This window comes from Canis lupus, chromosome 5, assembly GCF_048164855.1.
Source record: "Canis lupus baileyi chromosome 5, mCanLup2.hap1, whole genome shotgun sequence".
Classification (NCBI taxonomy): domain Eukaryota; kingdom Metazoa; phylum Chordata; class Mammalia; order Carnivora; family Canidae; genus Canis; species Canis lupus.
In genome coordinates, this window is record NC_132842.1 from 2,296,344 (window position 1) to 2,322,832 (window position 26,489).

Here is a 26,489-nt window from a genome sequence, read left to right on the forward strand (position 1 = left end):
GTTTCATTGATCCATTCTATTGCTTTTATTAGTTTCTATATCATTTATTTCTGCTCTAATCTTTATTACTTCCTTCCATCTGCTGGTTTTAGGTTTTATTTAGGTGTAAAGTTAGGTTATTTTCAGATTTTTCTTGCTTCTTGAGGTATGCTTATATTGCTATAAACTTTCCTCTTAGAACCACTTTTCCTGTGTCCCAAAGGTTTGGGACCATTGTGTTTTCATTTTCTCTAGTGATGTATTTGTGTTTCTTTCTCTTTATTCTTTCATATCTATTACTGGTGTTGAATATAAGGTTACCATTAGGTTTATATATAACCTCCTCTGCATACAGCAGTCCATATTAAGTTGGTAATTGTTTAAGTTTGAACCCAATCTTTACTCCTCTCCTCCCCACATCTTAGGTATATGTTGTCTCATTTTACATCATTTTATTTTTTAAGTTCCTTGACTAATTTTTTACAGAAATATTCATTTTCATTGCTTTTCTGTTCTCTACCTTCATACTGTCACTTTTGATTTCTCCCTTCCCACTCAGAGTCCCCGTTAATATTTCTTGCAGGGCTAGTTTATGGTAATGAACTCCTTTAGTTTTTGTTTACCCGGCAAACATTTTCTCTCCTTCTATTCCAAATGACAGCCTTCCTTGCTGGATAGAGAATTCTTGGCTGTAGATTTTTCCCCTTCAATTCTTTGAACTTATCATGCCACTCCTTTTTGGCTTAGAAAATTTCTGCTGAAAAATTCCCTCCTGGCCATATGGGGTTTCCTTTGTATGTTACTTTTTGTCTTGCTGCTTTTAATTTTATCACTCTATTTGCCAATTTAATTATAATATTGTAGCGTGGATCTGCTTTTGTTGATTTTTTGGGGGGTTCTTTGTGCCTCCTGGAATTAGATATCTGTTTCCTTTCCCATATTTAAAGAAGTTTTCAGCTATTATTTCCTCAAATTCTCTACCTCTTTTTCTCTCTTCTTCTTGGACTCCTATAATATAAATGTTCTAATGTTTGATGGAGTCACTGAATTTCCTAAGTCTATTCTTGTTTTGCATATTTTCTTCTCTCTTGCTCAGCTTGATTACTTTCCAATACTCTGTCTTTTAGGTCATTAATTTGTTCCTCTCCTTTTTCCATCATGCTGTTCATTCCATCAAGTGTGTTTCTCATTTCATTTATTGAGCCCTTTAGCTCTGCTTTGTTATTCCTTATCCCTGTGTTAAGGATCTCACTCATGTCTTCTACTTTGATCTCAAGTGCAGTGAGTATTCTCATGTTCAGTGCTTTAAATACTACATCAGACATATTCTTTTTATCTGTTATGCTTAGATCTCTGGCCAGGGCCTTTTCCTGTTCTTTCATTTAGTATAAATTTCTCTGTCTTCTCATTTTGTCTACGTCTCTGTGCCTGTTTCTCTGGAAAAACCTTTTCTAGGAAAGTCAGCTACATTTTGAGGGTAATGGCCTTATGAAGACGAGGTCTAATAATGTTCTGCTATGTAGTGTCCACTGTTCCTCAGTGCCTGGAACTTCTGAGAGTATCTCCAAAGTATGCTGCATGTGCCCTGCTGTTTTGTTCTGGCTGCCTTATCCTTCAAGCCAGTCCTCTGCAGCAGATCTCTTTACCTATTGTGGACAGTATTTGGTCCCTGGCCTGAATGTGGCACGTTTTAACTAGTTGTGCTCTGGTCTGCTTGTGAAATGAGACCTGTTGCCACTGTTGCCAAACTGAGACTGTAAAACCGTTGCATGGGGAGATGCAGTATGAGCTGGGTTTGGGCCAGTCTTCTGGGAGAGGGGTCCCACTGCAGTAGGACTGAGGCAAGTGAGTCTGAGAAGGACTGTTCCACCAGTGCACAAGGGGCAGGAGAGGGAGAGTTTGATGTAAACAAGTTAAGTAGTGAGTGTTGGCATTGTGCTGGTTCCCACAGGTGGCCCAGCACTTGCACTGAGGGACAGGGGAAGGAAAGGCCACCAGCCAATTCCTCTGTTCCCAGGCGGGTCTCTCTATGAATGCTGCCTCTCTAGAACATGCTCCAAAATGAGCAAATAATATCCCCACCAAGTGCCCCTAGCATTTTTCAGATCATTGTTTTCACATTGTATATCCACAGGCTGTTTGCCTACCTTCTCTCCAAGAGCAGTGCAATACCCTTGGGGCTCTAACCTAGCCTAGCCCAGTGACCTTTAAAAATCCAGACTTAAGCCCCGCTGACTGCCAGAAGTCACAAAATTTGGCCCATCTCATTTTCTAAGCCAATCGGTATGGGGATTCATTTTCCCTATGTACTCTCCTGTGTGCTGATCTGTCTCTCACCCTTCTCTACAACCTCCCCTCTATAGATCAGTTTCTCTCAAATCTCAGTTTCTCTCAAAATTGTATCTCCACACTTCCTACCTTCTTTGACGTAGCCTCTTCTCCACCTTTAGTTATGGAGTTTGTTCTGCCAAGCTTCACTGTCAATTTCTGGGGTATTTACGATGATTTGCTAGTTACCTAGTTGTATTCATCAGACAAGGCAAACCTAAGGTCCTCCTGCTCCACCATCATCTTACCACTGAGAACTGGTGCCTCTCCAACTTAAAATCATGTGCTTTCATTTGTGCTAGTGCTTAGCTAACCAGTTTTCAGTTCGTATGTCACACAGTTGCCTACTTTTAAGTACTCCCAAATCAGAGATGTCACTGTAACATTTTTTACGCCCAGAATACAACCACTTGTATACTTGCCTTTTCTTTCTCATTATCTAGAAATAGCAAAGATTCCAATTTCTTTTAAAGATTTTATTTATTTATTCATAGAGATGCATAGAGAGAGAGAGAGAGGCAGAGACACAGGCAGAGGAAGAAGCAGGCTTCATGCAGGAAGCCTGACGCAGGACTCGATCAAGGGTCTCCAGGATCACGCCCTGGGCTGCAGGCGGCGCTAAACCACTGAGCCACCCGGGCTGCCCAGATTCCAAATTCTTAAACAGTACATTAACATTTAAAATAGTTTGTCATATTTAGTATAATATTCAGGGTTTTCACATTAGGTAAAATAATCAAATTATCCTCATACATAAATCCTTAAAATGCCAAGGTAACCTCCTTTTTTAAAGATATACTGCTATGAATAAAAAATTATTGTGAGAATTTGAAGTATTCCACATGTAAAATGGAAGCTAAACATCTTTATTTACTATAGAAGGGTCTGCTACAAAAAGCCAATCTGACAAGTACATGCACAAAATAACTCCCACTTAATTCCCAATACACTAAAGAAGTTACACACAAAAAATTAACTTCATTATGCAATGAACAATCTCCTACAGGAGCCTGAAAGTAATCTGACAGCAGCCCAAGTATATCATTGTGCTTTTCTCCTGGCTGTGTACTCATCCGTGATCCATCCCCAGGGAGAGATTAAATTTAGAAGGATGGGGAAAAGAAGGAAAGATACACTTCCTGATAAAACCCACATCCAACATTCCCCTTGCCTCCCTTTAGCCAAAACCAGGGGCTTTTCCATGTGTGTTTTAAAGAATTTTAATAGGTTTTCTAATCTGAATCAGAAATAAAGAGCAATTCATAAAAATTTTTCAGCATGTTTCTTAAAATGCTCAATAAAATAATTTGTCAGAGCTATCTCCTAAGTGTTATCACTCATGAAACATCTTAAAAAGAAAAAACATGGTTTATCTTATGAGACGTGCAGTACTTATGACACCTGTCAGCTTTAATCTCCTAGCTCATCTTTTAGAAATTTTGCCCTTCTAGACAAATAAATGTACAGATGCAGGAATGCAGACTGTTGAAAATGAGAATTTCTGAGCCTGCAAATTACATAAAACTATGTCAAAAGGACAATGAAAATTTAAATTAGTAAAGTTAACAATTACATAAAACTATGTCAAAAGGACAATGAAAATTTAAATTAGTAAAGTTAACAATTACATAAAACTATGTCAAAAGGACAATGAAAATTTAAATTAGTAAAGTTAACAAAAATATGTTTAATATTACAAAACTTTCAGGCAGCCCTGGTGGCTCAGCATTTTAGTGCCACCTTCAGCCCAGGGCCAGATCCCGGGGACCTGGGATCGAGTCCCATGTCGGGCTCCCTGCATGGAGCTTGCTTCTCCCTCTGCCTGTGTCTCTGCCTCTCTGTGTGCGTGTGTCTCATGAATAAACGGGTAAAATCTTTAAAAAAAAAAAAAATTATAAAACTTTCAACTAGTTTGGATGAAATCAAATTTTCATGGGAATACCTCTTTTGTGTTCATATATGAACAATATATCAGTATTACTAGTTATTGAAGTAAGTGTTTGATTTTTGGTTGCAGTTATGATCTGTTATGATTTTGTATCTATCACAATCCAGTAAAAGGAAAGTGCTTTTTTAAAAACCCAATGTCTAGGGATTAGTGAAGTTCAATTGGGTCAATATTCCTAGGAATGAAAATTTATGTTGCCAAATGGTTGTATTTATTTGACAGAGCCCCTTGCTGGTATAAGCTCTTTAAAAGAATGTGGTAATTTTTTTCCTGACTATCCCAAGGTGTTTTATTTTATCTGCCTCACTCTAGCTATAAAATTCTAAGAAAAGGCTCAAGGCATCAAATTTTAGTATTTTAATAGGGAAATGCAGAGCAGATACATTGTCATTTCAAAAAACAGTCTGAGTTCACCCACTTATGAAATTACCATCCTTAGAATATGTATACATATTACATAACAGACCTACTAATAAAAAAAGAATTTCAGTAAGACAAATTGTATTTCTATTATTTTTTGAGTTGCCAAGAAAAACGAAAGTGAATTTGCAATTTGAGGAAGGAACCACTTAAGCAATCTTCCTTCAACAAACTAAAATTACCTCCTATATCATTACAGCTTTGTAGTCAATCCCACATGGAAGGGATCTCCTTGACCCCTCCCCATACAAAATACAACAGCAAAGTCACTGTGAACACATCAGCCTGCATTACTCCCACATCTCAGCCAGAAGAAAGGTGCCGTTTTGTTCTCAATCCAACTTGTCTTTCCTTTTCTGACTAAGATAAGAAACAAAAAGGGTTTCAAGTGCCCGTGGAATATTCACTCAGAAAACCATACACTGAGTCATTAGGAAGTTTCAGTACATTTCAAAGAACTGAAATAATACAGCCATATGTTCACTAGCCACAAAATTAAATTATAAATCAATAATAAAGATAAGTGGAAAATCTCCAAATGTTTGGATTATTTGAAAATTACAAGAAAAAAAAAGAAAAGAAAATTACAAGGAGTATGTTTCTAAATAACCCACGGGTAAAAAGAACTCACAAGGGAAATTAGAAGCTATCTTAAGTGAGTCATAAAAATTCAACGTATCACAAATTGTGAATTGTAGTTAAAGTTTGATGGGGAATTTATAGCTCTAAATGCTTATATAAGGCTTAAAAACAATTATCTAAGTTTCCACCTTAAGAAGCCTTAAAAAAATAAGCAAATTAAACCAAAGAATAAAGCAGGAAATAGTAAAGCTAAATGAGAAATCAAGGAACTTGCAAATGGATGAATACAGAATATGAGCAAAACCAAAAATTAGATCCTTGAAAATCAATAAAGCTGATAGACTCCTAGTGATACTAAGATGGATGAAGAGAAATCACAAATTGTAATATTGTAATTGTAATGCAACAGGGATATCACCACAAATCATATAGATATTAAAAGGATAATAATGGAGTATGATGAGCAACTTTATGCTAATTAATTTGACAAACTCAGATGAAATGGCCAATTCCTCAAAAGACACAAATTACCAATCTGATACAAGATTTAAAACTCAATAACCCTGTATCTGTTTTTAAATATAGATTCATAATTTAAAACTCTCCCACAAAGAAAACTCCAAGTTCAGATGGCTTCATTACTGAATTCTCTTTTGTAAACATTTAAGGAAGAATTAATGCCAATTTAATGTAAACACTTTCAAGAACTAAAAGGGAGGGCAGCCTGGGTGGCTTAGTGGTTTAGCGCCTGCCTTCAGCCCAGGGCCTGATCCTGGAGACCCAGGATCGAGTCCCACGTCAGGCTCCCTGCATGAAGCCTGCTTTTCCTTCTGCCTGTGTCTCTGCCTCTCTCTCTCTCTCTCTCTGTCTCTCATGAATAAATAAATAAAACCTTTTAAAAAAAAAAAAAGGAACTAAAAGGGAAAACTTCTCAACTCATTTTGAAAGTTCAGACTACTCTTGTTTAAAAATCAGATTTAAAAATCAGAGGAACATATTAAAATATAGATATTATCTCCCTAATGAACACAAACACAAAAAAAAATTAACAACACATTAACTAATTAAATCCAGCTATATATAAAAAGGAGCAGTCAGGGACACACAAAGTTGTTCTATCCACAGCTATAATACCTGAGAGCCTCTCCCAGTCTCTCTCAAAACCCAAATCTTGTTTACTAAAGGATAAATTAACTGGTTCTAGAAATTAATGAGTTTGCAGACTGAAAACCCCTAACATTATATTGTACTATTATTACAGCTACAAATCTGCATAATGAAGGATTATTTTTTAATAATAATCCAAAATCAAGAGCAGAGAAATTTAGAACAAGGTGAAATCAAAGGCAATATTCAAAGTGCACTTCACGAGGTCTCCAGATGGGCTGTGAAGATTCTAGCAGCATGTGGATGCTTGAAACAGCAAATAGTACCGAATTTTATATATGCTATGTTTTTTTCCTATATGTGCATACCTATGATGTTTAATTTATAAATTAGGTACAGTAAGAAACTAAAAATAATAAAATTGAACAATTATAACAATATTCTGTAATAAAAAGTATGTGCATGTGGTCTCCCTCAAAATATCTTATTGTAATTGTATACACCCTTTTCTTCCTGTGATGATGTGAGATGATACAGCACCTACATGATAAGATGAAGTCAGATGAAAGGTGCAGACACTGTGATAACTGTTAAGCTACTAGTGACCTGACAATACATTAGGAGAATCACCTGTTTCCAGACTGCTTTGACCATGGGTAACTGAAACCAGGGAAAGCGAAACCAAGGATGAAGGGGACCACTGTGCATATACACTTAAGGAGAGAACCATAACTGGATCAATTACCAGGAAGAAATTTCATTTGTGGATTCTCAAAGACCTTAGGTGCATGAGGCATAGTAAACCATGTCCTCAAAATCACTCATTAATAAACCCAGCACTGAGTCTGTCTCTCATAGGTATGCTTATTCTAACATCTCCCAATTAAAGGGAAATGGCCTGACACCAAAAACAATGGGGGAGGGAAAACAGCTAAACTTTGATCTGGTTACACAGACTTACACAGACCTGTAAATTACAAAACTCTGTTCCCCAAACTTAATAATTTTATAGCTAGAAATGTCCAAAAGCAGGGTGTCTGTATTATAAAGATATTTGTAGCTCTAAGAATGTACACATGATTGAGTCATCATTATAAACATCTACAGAATATGCTTTGAGCTACTTCTTTAAAATTTTTCCTCTCCACTTTTATCCTGGTCTTCTGACTTTAAAAATAAATAAATAAATAAAAGTGAAGGGCACCTGGGTAGCTCAGTGGTTGAGCATCTGCCTTTGGCTCAGGTTGTGATCCCAGGGTCCTTGGATCAAGTCCTGCATCAAGGCTCCTCACAGGGAGCCTGCTTCTCCCTCTGCCTGTGTCCCTGCTTTTCTTTCTCTCTCTCTCTCTCTCTCTCTCTCTCTCTCTCTCTCTCTGTGTCTCTCATGAAAAAATAAATAAAATCATTTTTTTAGAAGTGAAAACATAAAATTATGACCATCTTCTTTCAGGAATTCTTTCAAGCTGGTGTGAATTTTAAGTTGTATGCAAAGATAACATACTCTTTTTAGAAAAGTTTTATTTATTTATTTGACAGCACACAGCGGTGTGGGGCTGGGGACAGAGGAGGAGGGAGAAAGAATCTGAAGCAGACTCGCACTGAGTGTGGAGCTGGATGTAGGGCTCAGTCCCAGGACTATGAGATGGAGACCTGAGCAGAAACCAACCCAGGCCCCCAGGAAATGTATTCCTGTAGGAGATCCCGTTACCTGATAAATTTCACTACTCTTATTTGGAGAGCTGTTCTTTTACACTAGTCTTTTACACATTGGCCTTTTATATTAATCCTTGACACTAACTGCTGACATTGACAGTTGTAAAAGTTACACTTATGCTCTAGCGCTGGCTAGATATCATACTACCTGAACCACTGCATCAAGTTTACACAGAAGCAACAAAAATGCCTGTAGTTACATATTCTATGAAATTAAGGTTCCTCATAAAACACTTAAGTCATAAAGGATTATAAAACAATTATTTGCCATTAAAAATCACTGAACTCGGGACACCTAGGTGGTGGCTCAGTGGTTAAGTGTCTGCTTTCAGCTCAGGTCGTGATCCCAGAGACTTGGGATTGAGTCCCACATCGGGTTTCCTGCGTGGAGCCTGCTTCTCCCTCCACCTGTGTCTCTGCCTCTCTCTATGTGTCTCTCATGAATAAATAAATAAAATCTTAAAAAAAAAAATCACTTAACTTTAGGGATGCCTGGGTGGCTCAGTGGTTGAGTGTCTGCCTTTGGCTCAAGTCGTGATCCCGGAGTCCTGGGATCGAGTTCCGCATCGAGCTCCCTGCATGAAGCCTGCTCCTCCCTCTGCCTCTGCCTCTATCTCTGTCTCTCTCTGTGTGTCTCTCATGAATAAATAAATAAAATCCTTAAAAATCAATTAATCAATGAATCACTAAATTTTAAGTGAATACAAAGATTTTGGAGGTAGTAAGAAACAACTGAGAAGAGTTTAGGGTCAAAATCAAATAGCAATTGATGGCAAAATCTAAACCTTCCATCTTCTAACTACTCATTTAATATTTTTCAGCATGCCACATGTTTTGCCAAAATCTTTACTTTTAAGCTAAACCACAGGGAAAGTAAATACTATAATAAATTTGCAAATATTTACAAGAGGGGAGGCAAAGTAAGCCTACTAAATTCAAGGAGACAAGTAAAATGGGAAATAATCCCATGTCTGACTCTTCTCAGCTCTCAGAACTGATTAAAAATGAAGGGAAAAAATGTGCAAGACTAAATCTCAAAAACAGCTTTTTGCAAAATTAATCATAGCTATTAATCCTTCCTTGAAAACTAGACAGCAGGGTATTTCCCCTGTCTCTATAGAGGAGGGAGCTAATAGAGGAAAACAGCATTCCATGCCACCACAGAGATCTGCAAGCTCAGGAAAATGTTAAACCACAGAATAGTCACCAATAGTGTTAAGTATATAGTCAAGCCTACAAGGTTGTTCTCATTTTTCTTCTCAATAAAATGTAAAAGCTGTAAAATAGAGGACATTCTATGACTGAAGGTCTGATGTGAGCTGCACAAGCATGTTCTTCCCTTTTGCCAGTACAAAATGGCTTTGAAGTCTCTTTTGTTGGGGTACCTTGATTTTATCTTTAAAAATGCATATAAAATTTATAACTTGGGGACCCCTGGGTGGCTCAGCGGTTTAACCCCTGCCTTTGGCCCAGGGCTTGATCCTCGAGTCCCGGGATCGAGTCTCGGGTCGGGCTCCCTGCATGGAGCCTGCTTCTCCCTCTGCCTGTGTCTCTGCCTCTCTGTCTCTCATGAATAAATAAATAAAATCTTCTAAAAAAAATTTATAACTTACTCCATAATACCTGTATTTGTCTTAATAAAACAAACCTGAGCCTTCCAATAAGTGGGCTAGCATCCCTGACAAACCCACACCTCCCCATGCAGTGCTCATAGCCAATGTGACACATGCCACTAGGGCAAATACAAACAGCAAAGGTCCCTGAGGGAGCACCATCCACCTTTCAGCATCAGGCAGACAAGAGACTCCAAGGAGGAGCCCTCCACAAAGCCCCAGTCTAGGATCTCTTCCCCAATCCCCACTCATTCTTGGGCTCTTCCTCTCCTCTGCCCTCTGGAAGAAATGACGTGACACTTCAAGAAAGGAGTTGGCTGGGAACAAGCAATGAAACACAACGTTTCTCAAGAAAAACATAGGTGCTGGGCAATACATCTCTATCAACTACAAACATAAAAGGCTCACCATTACAATGAAACATTTGCTTCCCTCTTAGACTTTATACCAAAGTTCAAAGATAACACCATTAATCATGCACAAAAGCATGACTAACAAAGTCATTAAACCAGTCATTTCCTGATTGCATACGGAAGTATCACTGCCAGCAACTACTAGTATTGAAAATCCCATTATAATTACTCTTCAATGGTCCTTTCTATTTAAGACAAAATTTTAGAAGAAAAATTTTCATTACTACTAATTGTCTAAGATTTTAATATAAACATACTTCCATGTTGTCACTAATTCTAAAAAGTATCCAGCTTTAAAAATACCAAAAAACTATTGACAAGCATGATCACAATTTTTATCAGGTATCTGTTCCAGTAAGCAGATTCAAACTTAATAGAAATGATCCCTCACAAAATTTCTAATATCAAGCTAACTGCAATCCACAGAAAGAGCAAATTATACTTCTACAAAGGTAAAGTCAAAGTTATTTTCCACTTATTTCCTATCAACTAAATGAATCCCATAAATAGCAAAACCAACACTTATTCAGAAAAAAAAAATAGTATAGAGTATGTATGCCAACCACATGCTTTAAAAAACTTTTAAAAAGACCTGCAAAGTATATCCTAATCTCATTTTATGATTTAAGAAATGTATTTATCAAGTTCAAAAAATAATTCCCTTTAAAAACTTTTATTATAATGCAAAAAATAAAAACTTTGATTATAATGCATCAGTATTATCCAACCTAAAAAAGTAAACACATGAATTGTCAACAAAGTACTTCACAAAAGCACTTAGATAATATGCTTCTGCACTTAAAGGGCAAATTCTCATTGAGGAAGATTTGCCCTGACTATACATAGAAATGTACCTGCACTTTAAAAACAAAACAGACAAAAAACAGAAACTTGAGATACTGTGTCAAAACAATTGGCTCTCCCCTTGGGGAACAGGGGTGAGGCAGGGAAGAATTTAGATTACTCCCACCCAACTACAAAATCAACTCCAGATTAATCCAAGATTAGATTCTACATGTTTTTGCTTTATTATTTTTTATGTATTATTAAATTTTAAAATATAGAATCCTTTTGCAGTTAGAGTAAGGTCTTCTTAAGCAAAACTCAATGTAAAACCCCAAAGCCAGAAACTTCAAAATTCCTGTAGAGTGTGGTATACACCATTAAAAAAAGTTAAACAATGGACAAGAGATTAGAAAGTGTATTTTCAATCTGTATTACCAAAAAGTTACTATTTAAAGGGCTCAACAGGAAAACAACCTCAAATTAAAATGAATAAATAGAAAATTGTGAGGAATATACATAAACTAAGAAAATAAAAATAATGACGATATACCAATTTTGAATATCAAATTTACAAAAAAAATTAATAAATAGGTAACTTAGTCTTCACAAGATACAGGGTATAAATTGTCTTTTTTAGTGACATTTGTCAATATCTAATAAAACATAAGATGTGTAGCTCCTTTGCTCCGTGCAACTCATTTATATTCTATAGGAAAAATTCCCAGGGAATGGATCTATAAAAATGCTGTTGCAGTCATTATTTATAACAGAATATTGAGAAAATATTAAGAAATGGTTACGTAAGTTATGATATCTCCATATAAGATGTTATGAGATATGCAGTGATGACTGAAATCTAAATTCTCCACCCTATCTCCTTCACTCTTCTTCCTCCTCAAATGATCTGTTCCAACTCAACAGATCCTCTTGCCAGCCCTCAAATTTGGCTTCTACTTCAAACATTCCATTCTCCCTTATTTCATCAGCAATGTCTATCAAAATGCTACCTAACCTTATCAAACAGGCTTCAAAGATTTTGCCTAAGAAAATAAAGTACATGTATGCAATTATTTATTCAAAAAGATTCCCATCAGATCCTTTGTAATAGAAAAAAAATCTGATTATTTTTTTATTCAAAGTAAGTGGCAAATGGCAATACACTTTGCCTATAATCACTTCAGCAAGGCAATACATATAGTATAATTCCAATTTTTAAGTAAAATATTTTACATGGTATTTATATAAGTATATATGGTATTTATATGTTTTATGTGCCATTTGTGTAATAAAATGTTCTTGGAGTGATAAAATCGCAGATTTTTTTCCTCGTGTGCATTTTTTCCCAAATATTTTATATTTTTAAAGATAGATTTATTTATTTATTTATTTATTTATTTATTTATTTATTTGAGAGAGAGAGAGAGAGAGAGAGAGAGAGAGAGAGAGACAGGCAGAGACACAGGCAGAGGGAGAAGCAGGCTCCATGCCGGGAGCCTGACGTAGGACTCGGATCCCGGGACTCCAGGATCGCCCCCTGGGCTAAAGGCAGGCGCCAAACTGCTGAGCCACCCAGGGATCCCGTTCCCAAATATTTTATATAAGCAATTGAGACTTCTAAAAATCATACCCAAACATGAATAATTCTGAGGAGGGAAGTCCTAAAAAATAAATAATCCAAGGGTTGCTTTCATTTCTTTTCCCTCTTTCCCCTTAAAAAAAAATATAGTGTGCAAAGAAAATACCTTATTTGCAGCTGCATATATACACATTGATCTTTTGACCCATCAATGAAAGCTTTCCCTTTCTTTTGCCTAAAATTACAAACAGAACAAGAGAAAAAATAGCCTGTGCTGATGGGATGATCTAATTATTATGCTAAATTCCTCAACAGCTTAAATCCTTAACAAAAATTCATTGTTAAGTTAGATACTTTGAGTGTCCTTTATTTATTCTAGCCTTCCCTTGACTACCTGCAAGTGGAGCACTGCGGAATGCAGTGATCTCTCCAGGGCCTCATACTCCACTGCACTCTTTATTACAAAGAAAATGCCTGAGGCCACTGTTTTCAAACTGTAAAATACATATTTTTTTAACAACAAAACCCTGCATTTCACATAAACACAAATCTTAAAAAGAAAACCCTATTAAAAAGTCTTACTATTTGTGCACACAATTATTTCCAACTCTTTTTTAATGTTAGTTTTATCCACTAATGAAACACAGCTCACTTCGGAACATTTTCCTCCCACTATTGATTATAAAACTATCCAAACACAAAAAAGTTGAAAAAATTATACTACCAACAGCTGAGCACCCTGCTTAGATTCTCCAATTAACAGCTTGCCACGTCTGCTTTATCACAAACCTATCCATCTATTTGTCCCTCTACCCACATATTATTCCATCTTATTTTGAGATGCATTTCAAAGTAAATTGAAGACATCAGTACACCTTTCCCCTAACCTTTTCAGCACGCATACCAATAACTAAAGATCAACATGTGAAACACTCTGCTACTCAGGCATGTTTTCTTCCTTTAGCAAGGCAGTAACAGGAGTAAAAATTTTATGCAGAAATAAAGAAAAGTCCCTAACAGTCACCTCCACTGGGAGGACGTACCCTCTGTGGGGAAAACCAGAATAGACCGAAGGCTTCCAGATCCAGAGCTGTCCATGAACACTGAAGGGTTGGCCCCCCAGAGAGCACCCCCGGGGGGGGGGGGGGTCCCCCCATCCCCCGGGCTCCCAGCCAGCCACACTGAGCTGCTGGCACACAATCAGTCCCCAGGCCCCCAGCCGAGGCATGGCATACAAAGACGTTAGATGGACCCCATACAGCTCACAGCTAGCTTAAATCCTTCCCATCATAGGTATATAATTTCTCATTTTATCTGTGCATTTCTTCTCAAGTATTTTATTGCCTTCTAAAAGGAAGGAACTAAAAAAATAAATAAATAAAAAATAAAAAAAAAATAAAAGGAAGGAACTCTCTCTATGGCACTGAATAAGCATAAGGCATCACTTTAATTCAAATATGTGGTAGAAAACCTGAAACTAAGGCCTGATATTATGTGCTGCCTTGATATTTGGAAAACCAGGAAGGTCTCAAATGGCCTAACTGCAAGTCCCCCTCCTCACTCAGATCTCACAGACAAGGTCCCCTACCCAAACAACCCTCCTCACCTGAAACTAAGCACAGTTCCTGCTTATCTTGAGGGTCCTGCCACCCCACAGAACTATTCACACAAGCTAGTCACTTCTTCAGGGAACCAGGGGCCACCCTACCCTCACGATACTGCAAAGCCTGCCTCCCACAGCCCCCGCTTGTTCACTCTGTTCCCAAGCACACTCCCCTGACTGGCATGTAGTGTCCCCCCCGCTCCCCGGGCTGGGAGCATATGTGACATACAGTCATACAAAATAAACTGTCATCAAGCCCATTTGTCCAGTGCCAGGTGTCATCTGTTTAGTCATCCCCACAACCCCAGCAGGAATCCCTCCCTCACCAATGGAAGGGAAGAGGAAATAATATTCATTTTTACTTAATGCATACATGATGGCCGGGGGGGGGGGGGTGGCGGGACGGGACAGATGACCATTCTAATTTTGACAAAATATCAAAATTTTTTAAGTTATAAAGCAGAAAATTAGGAGGATGTAATGGTAAATGGAGACCAAATTTTTGCCTTTACAAAAGCAAAAATATACTGCCAATTGTGTGAAACTCAAAATAGCCAAATGCAGCTCTCTGAAATCCCTCCAAACCTGCTCCTCCCTACACTTCCTTATCTCAGTGACCTACCCCACCCTCCACATAACTAAGCCTGTAAGCCAACTGCAGGAGACCAGGGGCCTGTGTTTCCTATTCATTGCCATGGCCCCAACACCTAGAATGGGGCTTAGCACATAGTATGTGTTTTATAAATGTCTTGGGCATGATGAATGAATGAAGAGAAAAATGGCTTCCTCTAAAAGGTAAGTTCTGAGATTTGATCTTTCTCACTAATAGTGTGATAAAAGAGGTGAGATTGAAAGAAATTGCTTAAAATAAGTAATTCTGCACTATATTCTATATTCATTAAAAAGTGACAACAGACCAGGAAGTTTAAGGATTATTTTGAAATGTTGTAAATAGGTTACTTTAGACATTCCAGAAGCTTCAAAACAAGTCTTGTATCTCCCTCCTCTTTTAAACCACTGAGACTCTCCTCCATACCCCAACTAATAACTGTGATCTAGTCACAGAAATGTGAATGGAAAAAGAGAAGCAGGAGTGTATGATGCTGACCTGTCCCGAGAATTCATTCTACAGTGTGTTTATTTAGGTGACTGAGCTAATAGTTGTGAGGTCAAAGGTATCTCACTCATACAAACTACCTCCCACTTTTTAACTGAGAAGCCAAAGTTTGTTCTGTGATGATGTGGACAGGCAAAGAGGATTTCCTATTTCTGTGCTCACAACAGTGAAAAGCAGAAAGCTTTCTTTCCTCAAAGCACTTGGTTGCCATCAAGAACAGGTGAAGTAATACAGTTAACTTTGACCCCACCAGGGACTAAAATGATCTCTGTCACAAACATCACTAAGCAGCACTCACACCAAGGCCAGAGAAGTGAAAAGTCCTATCACCCTTCCTCAAAAAGCTTGTATCTGGAGAGGCAAAGCCATAGCAAGGCAGCCTGGATACATGTTTAAGGAAATAGGAGGTCTGGGACAGAGTGGGGTGGCTCACAGACAGTGATGCAGGCAGGGCACTTGCAGCACAGGATGATGCATCTCAGCAAAGGGCCAGGAGGAAGGCAAGACCAGATGTGGATGTCTTGCTGCAGAAGCTGAGACTATGAACATTATGCTAAAGGCTATGAGATTACTACTACCTCTGACCACTCAACTATTTTCCATTTTATTCTTTTGAATGCCAGTTTTAATACACTAAAAAACAAACCCCCCTTTCAAGGCATGCTCACACACACACAGGACTAATCATCTTGCATGACACACACATCTATAATTTTAAGGAAAATACTTTTATTAGATAGCTAGAAGGAATGATCAGGCTTTTACAAGTAACATTGGTCCTGGGAAAGCTGGCACTAGACCCATCTGGTCATATAGGTAGAATCCCATTTTTAATCAGCTCCATGGCACATCGAAACTATGTATTCAAAACCTCATTAAAATGGAAGGAGCCTAAAAAAAAAAAAAAATGGAAGGAGCCTATCGCCACTTCACTCAAAGTACTAATTTTATTTGTAAACATAGAGCATTTACAGAGCACAGTACTTAAAAAACATAAAATCACAACAAGTACTAATGGGGATATTCAGTAAATGATTATAACTATATGTCTGAATGAAATATTGACAAATGGAAGAAATCACTACAGCTGGAAGAAGGTAACTCACTCTCCCCCTTCCATCCCCTTATACAAAATTACCAACCACTATATATATCTATATATATACATATTAAAATACATACATATTAAATGCATGTACTACACACACATATTAAATGTATGTATTACACATACATATTAAATGTATGTAACCACTATATATATCTATCTATATATATACATATTAAAATACAGCTAGCTGACAACTAAATGAATCAAATGTAGCATAGTTCCCTGGACTGCATTCTGAAATAGAGAATATTAGTGGGAAAGCTGGTGAAAACCAAATAAAGTCTGGAGTTTAGGTAAGTTAACGTACCTTGTTGGTTTCTTACGTTAAACAAATAAACCATGGTAAAGTAAGAGGTTAGCAAGAGGGACTGAGTAAGTGGTATAACTCTGTGTTATCTTTGCAACCTTCCTGTAAATCTAAAATTAATCCAAAATAAAATGTTTATTTTTAAAATGCAGTTAATGAATACTAGGCGAAAAGCTGTTCAAGAAAAGAGGAAGTAATAAACCATGATTCAAGTACAGCTGAGGGATCTAGTAAGGTAAGTGTCCAATGGCCTTACATTAATTAAATGTTGAAATCCCACAGGTACTGTGAAAGAGGGGGAAAGGGGAAAAAAATAACAGGAACTGTGCTGGGGAGCCCTGAAAGGCCTCAGAAGCTCTCACAGAACTCCAGTCACCATGATGACCCCTCCTCCTGCGCCAGGACCCCCAGAAAGTACCCTCCAAGGATCACATTTCACTATTACCAATCAACAAGTCTGACTGCAGCAGTATTCCAGAAGACTCAAGAGTGAATCAGAAGATCCTGACAGCTTTTCCTGAACATAGGAATGCAGCCTAAATTATTTATTTTACTAGTACTAGGATGTTTACTAAAGTGAGAGCAGGGAACAGGAAGTCTACTATGTATTGTTCTCTTAACTTAAACCCTATAACCAAACACAAATTCTACACATACAAGATCTCTATACATATAATATTTTCAAGACCTTAGGTGGGAAATATTCTCTATATTCTTTCAGAGAAAGTGGGAAATGGTAAGTCACAAGGAGAGTGGACCAAGACCTCAGAATGAGCAAACGGTAAGCACTGGAAGAAGTGGGGGCACTGGCCACACTAGGGTTCACAGGCTTACACACGGGCACTGCAAACACGCTCATGAAGAAGCACATGGGAGGGAGGGAAGAGGTCAGATGACTTGAGCTAAAGAGAGAACACAAAGAAGGCAGCTAGAGAGAGCCAGTTCCCCACCCCCACCCCCAGAGAAGAGGAGAAGGAAATATGAAACCATTGCAAGAGCAAGGAGAGGCGGGTTCCCACTGTCGCTGCCTCTTCCAAGATTACCACCAATGCAAGTCAGGGCTGGGAGGCAGATGCATCATATGGGAAAAAGCTCTGAGTGGCAGGATAGGACGCTAAAAGCTCTCCTAGATTCTGGGATAGCAGTTAATTCAAGGTGACACAGATGCTCTGAATGCAAAATAACAATTTTTAAAAATTAAAAAAAAAAAGGTACCAGTGAATCTGGTCTCCCTGTAAACAAATTTACCACTAGAATTCAGCTTCTGTAATGATGCAAGTCTCTCAAAGTCACCAACCTTCTGAATCAGGGGCACTTCCTTTATCAATTATGACAAAATGGAGATTTCCCATTGCTCCTGACAGGGCTGTGAAAAGGGTATTCAGAGCTGAATTGTTCTTTCGGGCCCCGCCACCCCCCCGCCCCCCCCCCCCCCCCGCCACACACACACACACACACACACACACACACACCCCTCCAGATCCTTCCACCTGTCATCTCTCCAGGTCTCCTCCACTTTCATATCACTCTATTTTCAAGCTTCAAAATGTCTCCTTCACCTGTCTCTCTTATATTTTAAGAACAACAAATTAGGTTTCTTCCTCTCTCCTCCTAATGACTCAAAGCCTGAATCTTCATTCTGAACTAAAAAAAAAATAGACATTTTTCTTAAGATTCAGACCTTACAGAATATCAATTAAGTCAACCAATTATATCAAGTATAATAGGTAAACAGTTCTTTAAAACATTTGAAATACAGGGTGATGGGCACTGAGGAAGGCACTTGATATGATGAGCAATGGGTGTTATACTAAATGTCGGCAAACTGAATTTAAATTTTAAAAAATGTAAAAATAATAATAAAACAAACATACTTAAAAAATAAAATAAAAAGCATTTAAAATACAGAACCTGGGCAGCCCTGGTGGCTCAGCGGTTTAACACCATCTTCAGCTCCGGGTGTGATCCTGAAGACCCAGGACTAGTCCCACATCAGGCTCCCTGCGTGGAGCCTGCTTCTCCCTCTGCCTGTGTCTCTGCTTCTCTGTGTGTGTGTGTCTCTCATAAATAAATAAATAAAATCTTAAAATAAGATAAAATACAGAACCTGACTTTTTAAAGTCACATTTCTATAGAAACATCATCACTACATCAATAATCTGATGGGTACATGATACCACAAATGTCTCAAATCACAGGCTCTTTGAGTTCAACTTGAACAACACATGTGGCAATACAAATGAAAAGAATTTATTTACACTGAACTTTTTTTCCCAAAAATGAGTATTATTTAATGGAACTGGTATATTTGCAGATGGGCAAACCAATAGGCTAATGGCTCCTCAGCCACACTAGGTCTCCTGCTCCCCAGTTCTTAGCTTGACTGTCCCTAAACAACATCACCCCCATGGGCAGACTTCACCTCACAGATCCTACAGCCGAAATTCTTTACTCCTTTTCAGTCTCCTTGTCCTTAAAATGTCCTGGCAGGTTATGAGTGAACTATCATAGGGACACCTGAGTGGCTCAGCAGTTGAGGTGATCCCACGGTCCTGGGATTGAGTCCTGCATGGGGTTCCCCACAGGGAGCCTGCTTCTCCCTCTGCCTGTATCTGCCTCTTTCTTTGTGTCTCTCATGAATAAATAAATAAAATCTTTAAAAAGATATAAGATTCAGGGTCCTCACTCGGCCCAAAAATTACAGAGAAACTCCCAGGTGATGTGCCAAAGCACCTCCTGCCAGGCCTGCGCAGAGCAGCACCTCCACAGCCACCCCTCACTGTGTGGTAGAGTGAAGCGCAGGGAGCTTCTAGCCCTCCCCACCAACGAATGATGCTGGAGGTCGAAGCGCATTCCCTACTTACTTTTGTATTGCTTTGTTTTTAAAAATAAACATGTATTATTTAAAAAGCGATTTTTTGTAAGAAGAAAGGAAACAATGCAGGCAGGCCTCCTGTGCCCACAGTGAAGAGTCCATAACCGACAACAGGGAATGGCAATTTGCGACCATAGATGCTCCTGCCACAGGCTCTCCACTGAGAGCCCCTCTCAGCTGTTTACTAATGTCCCCTCTAGTGTGAAATGAAGAGAACACCTAAATCAGTGGCTCGTAAGTGCACACGTGGAAGGCCTAAGAGAATGCAATGGACTCAGTAGATCTTCAATTCAATTTTATTATCATCTTGTCATGGTTATTATTCCACTCTATCCTTCTCCAACCAGAACTCAACCTGGGAACTTCCGGGTGCCGTGCCCACACGCACACAGACACCCACGGTGGGCCGTGCTGCACATCTGCTGCGGCCCTCACCCCTCACCAAGCAAGCAGTTTTCCAAGGAACCAGAACTACAAGCTGTTGATAGCTTTAGTCCTCTTGTCTACACTGTTCAGACCAATGACCCAATACAGCTTTGTCATCCTGGAAGAGACAGTGGTGGCACAACTCAAAACCAGCCTGATAGACCTGATGAACATACAACTGAATATACAAAGACCCTATCCTAAAGGGACCCCAACTTAATCAGCACCTCCCACACACAGGGACACAACTAATGCCTGCCTGTCCAAATAGATAGAAATCTACACTAAACTTCAGATCCTGAACTCTCCTGCCAATTAATGTAGAGCACAGAACCACAGAGGCAAATAGCCAATTCCTCCCCTATCTAAAATCTACTCTCTCTCTCTCTCTCTCTCAGCCACACAGACATCCCAACTAGTCTTGACAGATTTTACATACACCAGGCTGACAAATGAGTATCTGAAGTTGAAGTGACTTGTTCCATTTAACATGAAGATTCAACCTACATATCAGGTGTCAAAACTCAATACCAAGGTCGGAGGAGAGAAGAGGAAGAAAACAGAGTTGATCTGAGAGTGCTGGTAAGACACGTGAATACCTGCGATTACTCTGCAGCCTGCTGGGGGCATGGTGGGCCCTCCCACTGAGGCCCTTTCCCTGCCATATATAGCAGCGCTGGGCATCTGGCACAGACACCCTCGGCGCTCATGGCCGCCTGTAAAATTGCTCAGGAAAAAAAGCATGTCTCTGCTAGTCGAAGAGATCCCCAGACACTGTGCCTGTGGAAGAAGCAACAAACAGCCAGGCCTGAACCAATCCAGAAATCTCAGCTGCTCAGACTAACTAGTCAATGCCAGCCCCACTCTTACATCTCACTGTGACCTAATGGCTCGCCACGGTGTCACTTATAAATAATAATAAATATAACCCAGTAATATTACAGTTAAAAGGCAATCAGACAGCTCTAGTTAACACACCCCATGTAAAGGGAAGATCTGCATATTCCATGTAAATCTGGTAGTATTTACCATGAGAAGTCCCAGTTTTAAAACATTAAGAGGAGTTCAAAAAAAAAAAAAAAAAACATTAAGAGGAGTTCAATAACAAGGATACTACAAAGTCTTATAAGTCTTAAAACTTTTTTAAAGTTCACCTAATATTTGGCTGTTTATAGTTACCTACCAGGACTGAAAGGCTAACAGGCTTCTTTTACCTCAAGAGAAGAGACAGGTAGCTCTTTCGCCGCCTGCCTTACAGCTCTGTTTTTATGTCACATTGTTACAACTGCCATTGTAACAAAGCCACAAAGTTGGCATGAATAGGCAGTTGTTTACCGACATATCATTGGAATCTCTTGTTCAAACCTTTAAATTACTTGGCTTTGATAACCACTTTTAAGAATTACAGTCTTTCAAGGCAATGATAAGAATAAGGCTAGGACTTGGGAGGTAGCAAGAGGTAGCTGCCTCTGAGACAAAATTTAAAGGGATGCCAAAATCTCACTAGTCATGAAAAATATTTTAATGTAATTTTTTAGAAAAATCAAAGTTAATGCTAAAAATCCACGATAAACACAATGTCAAAATTTTAAATAAAAAGAGGATCATTTGAGGGTCCTGACTGATAAGAAGGAAATTTAGAAAATCGCTCACCAAATGTTCATTATCATCACAGGCTGCCCTGTTCCCCCCAGGGATCAGAAGGCCAGAGGGCTTCAAGAGGTTAAGTGTATCCCCCAGGAGACCCAGCCACTTCCCAGAGCTTACTCTTTACTGCAACCTTCTGCTAAGGACTACTGCCCCCCTCATTCTCCACTTACAGATGATGAGGGACGACAGTCAGCTGGAGGAAGCAGTGGTGAGAAGGACCCTTCGTGTCCTCCCCAGCACCCAGTCTCTCTCCGGATCACAGAAAATTAACAATCACCAAGAGACCAAGCTTGTCATACACAAATGAGGAAAAAATGGGACTCAAGAGGTAAACCTCAGAAATGAATGAATACATGCACTCGTGCCCAGCAGTTAATAGTGTGAAGGCCTCTGAGTCCCACCCAAGGCAGCAAGCACACCCAGCAATTCTGGGATGAACTGTGCCAGCCAATCATGGACCCGCCTTCTATTTCTAGGTCTAAAAAAATTTAATATGTAATTGTGTGATAGTTATTAACCTTTAAATTTATCTACATAAAAAGCTCTCCTCATTTATCTCTCATGATTCTTCTTCTTCAACAAAAACCAGAGGAGTAACAAAATAGTCCTTTCTACTATAATAGAATCTCTAACAGAATAATTTGCCCTGAGTTAGTAGAATAGCCTTGGAAATTCACATATGCAACTTCATAAAAATTTAACTTTTTTCAAGTATATCTAATATTTTAACATCCCAGAAGTCATGTTTAACAATCATTCTGTATTATACTTTCAGTATAAATATATATTATACTTTCAGTTCAAAAACCAGAGAACTAAAACTTCACATCTTTTTAAAAAGTAGATTACAGTCTTACAATATGTCGGCAAATAAGCTTAACAGTTTGCAAATATCTGTATTTAGCACAAAAACCCACAAATGTTCTCTATCCCAATATGACCATAAAGTGACCAAAACATTTTTCATCAAGTACCAATGTTTCTCCCTTTCTGTTTCCCATTAGAAGAAGTAACTATAAAATGCCTTATTAGGGGTTTTCTTAAATCACTTTAGAGTTAGCAAGTGATATTCACATTTTACAAAGATTTGCAAGTTCCAACACAGAAGCCTTTGCTAAAGTTGTCTTTTACGGCATGGGCTGTGATCATGTGTGGTCTATAATTCCTCTAATAAGCTCCCATAAATAGTACCTTTAGCATACAGCATCTCATTTGAGGAGACAAGTAATAGAACCTTGAATTCTCAGATGAAGGAGGAATCCCAGGCTCCTCCTCCTGCTCAGTGCCAGAGATTCCCATACAAAATGTGCTAGCCAATAACTGGTTCCATCACCACACAGCCCAAAGACCTGAATTCCTCCAACGTAGCCAAAAACTCCAGAGTCATACACTGCTGGCTGAATCCTGCCTCTCTCACCTACAGGCTCTGTGAAATTGTGCAAATTACCTAATCTCACCAGGCCTTAATTTATTCTTCTATCAAAATGGGGATGATAATACTCCCTACATCATAGAATCAGTGGGCAAATATAATCAAATAAGGTACATAAAACTCCTAAACTATAATAATATTGGACAATAAATAACAGCGTCCATCCCATAACAACCTGTCAAAAGTCTGTCCATTAGAGGTGCTTCTCTAAGCAGCTCTGAGCTAACAATTCACACAGCAATACAATATGGGCACACACAGGAGCATTTTCCAAGCACTTACAGATTAAGGATTCTAAAACTACGCTGTACCAAATTCAAAAAACTTCATGGTAAAGTATACAATTCCTTTCATAGTTTCTTCCTGCTTAAAAGGTATACTGTATTGGGGCTTCTTTTTCCCTGCACTGATAAAACAATCTTCCACGTAATTGCCTTTGGAAGTTAACTTATGAGACAATAATAAGTTTCTGACATTTTTACTAAATGGAAACCATATCCTACTTTCAATAAAAGGAGACTAATCCTTAGCTTTCATTAATATGATAAGCCAGAAATATTGGAAATCAATGTTTCTATTGTTTACGTTCTCCGACTAGTTTGCTGGGGGGTTTTTTTCCCCCCTTTAAAAACAGGAAAGGAGACCAGGAACATCACCTGAGCCAAGATTCTAAAGCAGCTCCAGTAACTGGATGTGACTGTGGCTACAGAAAGCAGAGAGGACTCCAGAAAAAGGCACTATCTTTGGGGAAGATTAGGGTGCCAATTGCTTTCCAATTTGGACATTTTCCTTCAGGATCTATGACTAGTCTAAAGCTTGCAGCGTTTTGTATTTTAATAAGGGAGGTATTTCCTCCTTTAAAAACACAAAAGCTAAACCACTGGGAACTGTGAACGCAAAGTCAAATCTTCAAGTAGTAACTTCCACTGCCACCTACATCACTCAAGTACAAGCGAAAATGTATAAGCGAAATTCCTACTTTCTAAGATTCTCACAGAGCTTCGAAGGGCTTCCATGATACTGGCCAACTCCCTCAAACTGAGTCCCAGAGACATAACATTATTGGTAAGGTGCTTAGGGCTCAAACGGTGGCCTTGGCTCTACTCAGAACGCCTTCTGCCCCATACCCAAAGCAGTTATTTTCATTGTATGTTCATCATACCAAACATCCCCACAAGAACTCACTTAATCAAAGGTTCCATGACTAACAGTGACTGAAAGGCCACTTGGGAAAGATGCTGAAACACGTTCACAATGCAGGGGGTGAAAGAACATGAGTTACAAAAACAGCTTTTATAGGATGATTCTGCAGCAGACACTGCAAGTGACTGCCTCAACATCTATTCCTAAATCCCTCTGTCCTTGCTGTCTTTACCTCAGATGGCTGGAAAAGCTAACATCTATCTCATTCTCACTGTTCTGCGATCCTTTGGAGATGGGTGTGGCCATGTGATGCAGTTCTCTAACCTTAACTGAATTTGGTAGAAGAGCAGGGGTGGAGGGCAGGAGAGGATACAGAGGTACCAACTTACTAATCCGCTTTCCTGTCTTGCATATCATGGAAAACACAGAGTATGTGGGATAAGACGCCTAAGTCAACCAGCCACACAAGGGCTGTGACCCGTATCTCAGCCACCAGAGCCCCTGCACCATCGGCTGCACAAGTCAGAAAGCTCTACTGTCACAGCCAAGCTCTCTCCTCCAAACTACTCCCTCTCCCTTCTCTGCAAAGACTTTGCACCTCAAACAGAACACACTTGCCCTGCACACTGCTTGTAGCAGTTCATGAGTATCAAACTCTTCCACCTTCAAGGAGCGAAGAGGCCTCTCCTCTCCCTCTACCAACAAAACCTAGCTCAGCTCCTCCACAACATTGGCCAAAAACACAATGAGTGGTGACTTCTTTCCTCCATTAACACATACATGAGCATCTGCTCTGGGCCAGGCACTGTTCCAGGTAGAGGGAACGCAGCAGCGAAGCTGGACCAAGTAGTCTTCTTCTAAATCCTAAGACAATTTGTGCCTCTATGACACTCTGATAACATGCAAGCTTCTAGTATATTGATCACTAAGAGTTTTCCCTTCCACCAGCATTTACAGAGAACATCTGATGTCACAGGCAAATCAAGAAAGAATATTATCCTCTTTGTCTTCAAGCATCTGTCAGATATAATACTGGCCCTGATGTACAATAATTATTAAATCAACTAAAATTAAAATTAAATTAATTAAATAACTAAATCAACAGAGTGCCATAAAAACATGCACAGCCCATCAACCCAGACGCACTTTAATTTTCTTCCATTAGATTTTCCCATTACTTACTCCACAGAAACTCTAGTCCTGTTCTCTTCTTCCTCCCATGTAGTTTTGTTTTTATTCTCTTACCTATTTCCAAAATGATACCAGTTACATCTTTTTTGTAGTAGACCTTGAAATCCTTACACCAAAAATTAGTATTATGTAGTCTAACATATAGCTAGCTGGTCCTAATTAACACCACTATTACTTAACATTTTTCGGGAAGTGCCAGCCAGTGCAACTAAACAGATAAGTAAATATTTGCCATAAACACAGAAAGGAGACAAATGTATCATTATTTGCATAAGATAAAACTGCATACCAGGCAAACTCAACAGAATAACTTGAATTACTATAAATCTTAAAGGGCACCTGGGTGGCTCAGTCAGTTAAGCATCTGACTCTTGTTTCAGCTCAGGTCATGATCCCAGGGTCATGGGATAGAGCCCTACAACAGGATCCACGCTGAACAGGGAGTCTACTTAGTACTTGCTCCCGCTGTTCCTCTCCTCCTCCCTCTCTCCCTCCCTCCCTCCAATCAATCAATCAATCTTTAAAAAAAAAATCTTCATCAATCAATCTTTAAAAAAAAATCGTAACACCACAAACATGTAGGATTTATTCCTGGGCTGCAGGGGTGGTTCAACATCCATGTATCAATCAACGTGATATGCCACATTAATAAAAGAAAGGACAAGAACCATATGATCCTCTCAATAGGTGCAGAGGGAATATACCTCAATATCATAAAAGCTACATATGAAAAATTCAGAAGAATATCAACCTCAACAGGAAAAACTGAGAGCATTTCTCCTAAGGTTAGGAACCAGACAGGATACTTACTCTTCACCACTGTTGTTCAACATAGTGTTGGAAGTTCTAACCTCAGCAGACAACAAAAAGAAATGACAGACACCAAAATAGACAAGAATAAGTCAAACTTTCATTCTTTAGATGACATGATACTCTATATAGAAAACCCAAAAGAGGGCAGCCCGGGTGGCTCAGCGGTTTAGCGCCGCCTTCAGCCCAGGGCGTGATCCTGGAGACCCAGGATCGAGTCCACATCAGGCTCCCTGCATGGATCCTGCTTCTCCCTCTGCCTGTGTCTCTGCCTCTCTCTCTCTCTCTCTCTCTCTGTGTCTCTCATGAATAAATAAATAAAATATATATATATATATATATTTTTTTTTTTTTTTAAT

The 26,489-nt window shown here is 38.9% G+C and overlaps 1 protein-coding gene and 1 long non-coding RNA gene across 29 annotated transcripts in view; one reads left to right on the top strand and one right to left on the bottom strand.

Annotated features, from left to right (window-relative positions):
• The window catches only part of PARD3 (par-3 family cell polarity regulator), a 649,441-nt gene that overhangs the window by 563,162 nt on the left and 59,790 nt on the right, over positions 1 to 26,489 (bottom strand). The window lies entirely within an intron of this gene.
• LOC140633149 (uncharacterized) overlaps positions 1 to 26,489 on the top strand; it is a 61,862-nt gene that overhangs the window by 10,422 nt on the left and 24,951 nt on the right. Inside the window, exon 2 of the long non-coding RNA XR_012030742.1 lies at positions 16,756 to 16,838. This is a non-coding gene — a long non-coding RNA (uncharacterized lncRNA). The remainder of the gene's footprint in view (positions 1 to 16,755; positions 16,839 to 26,489) is intronic.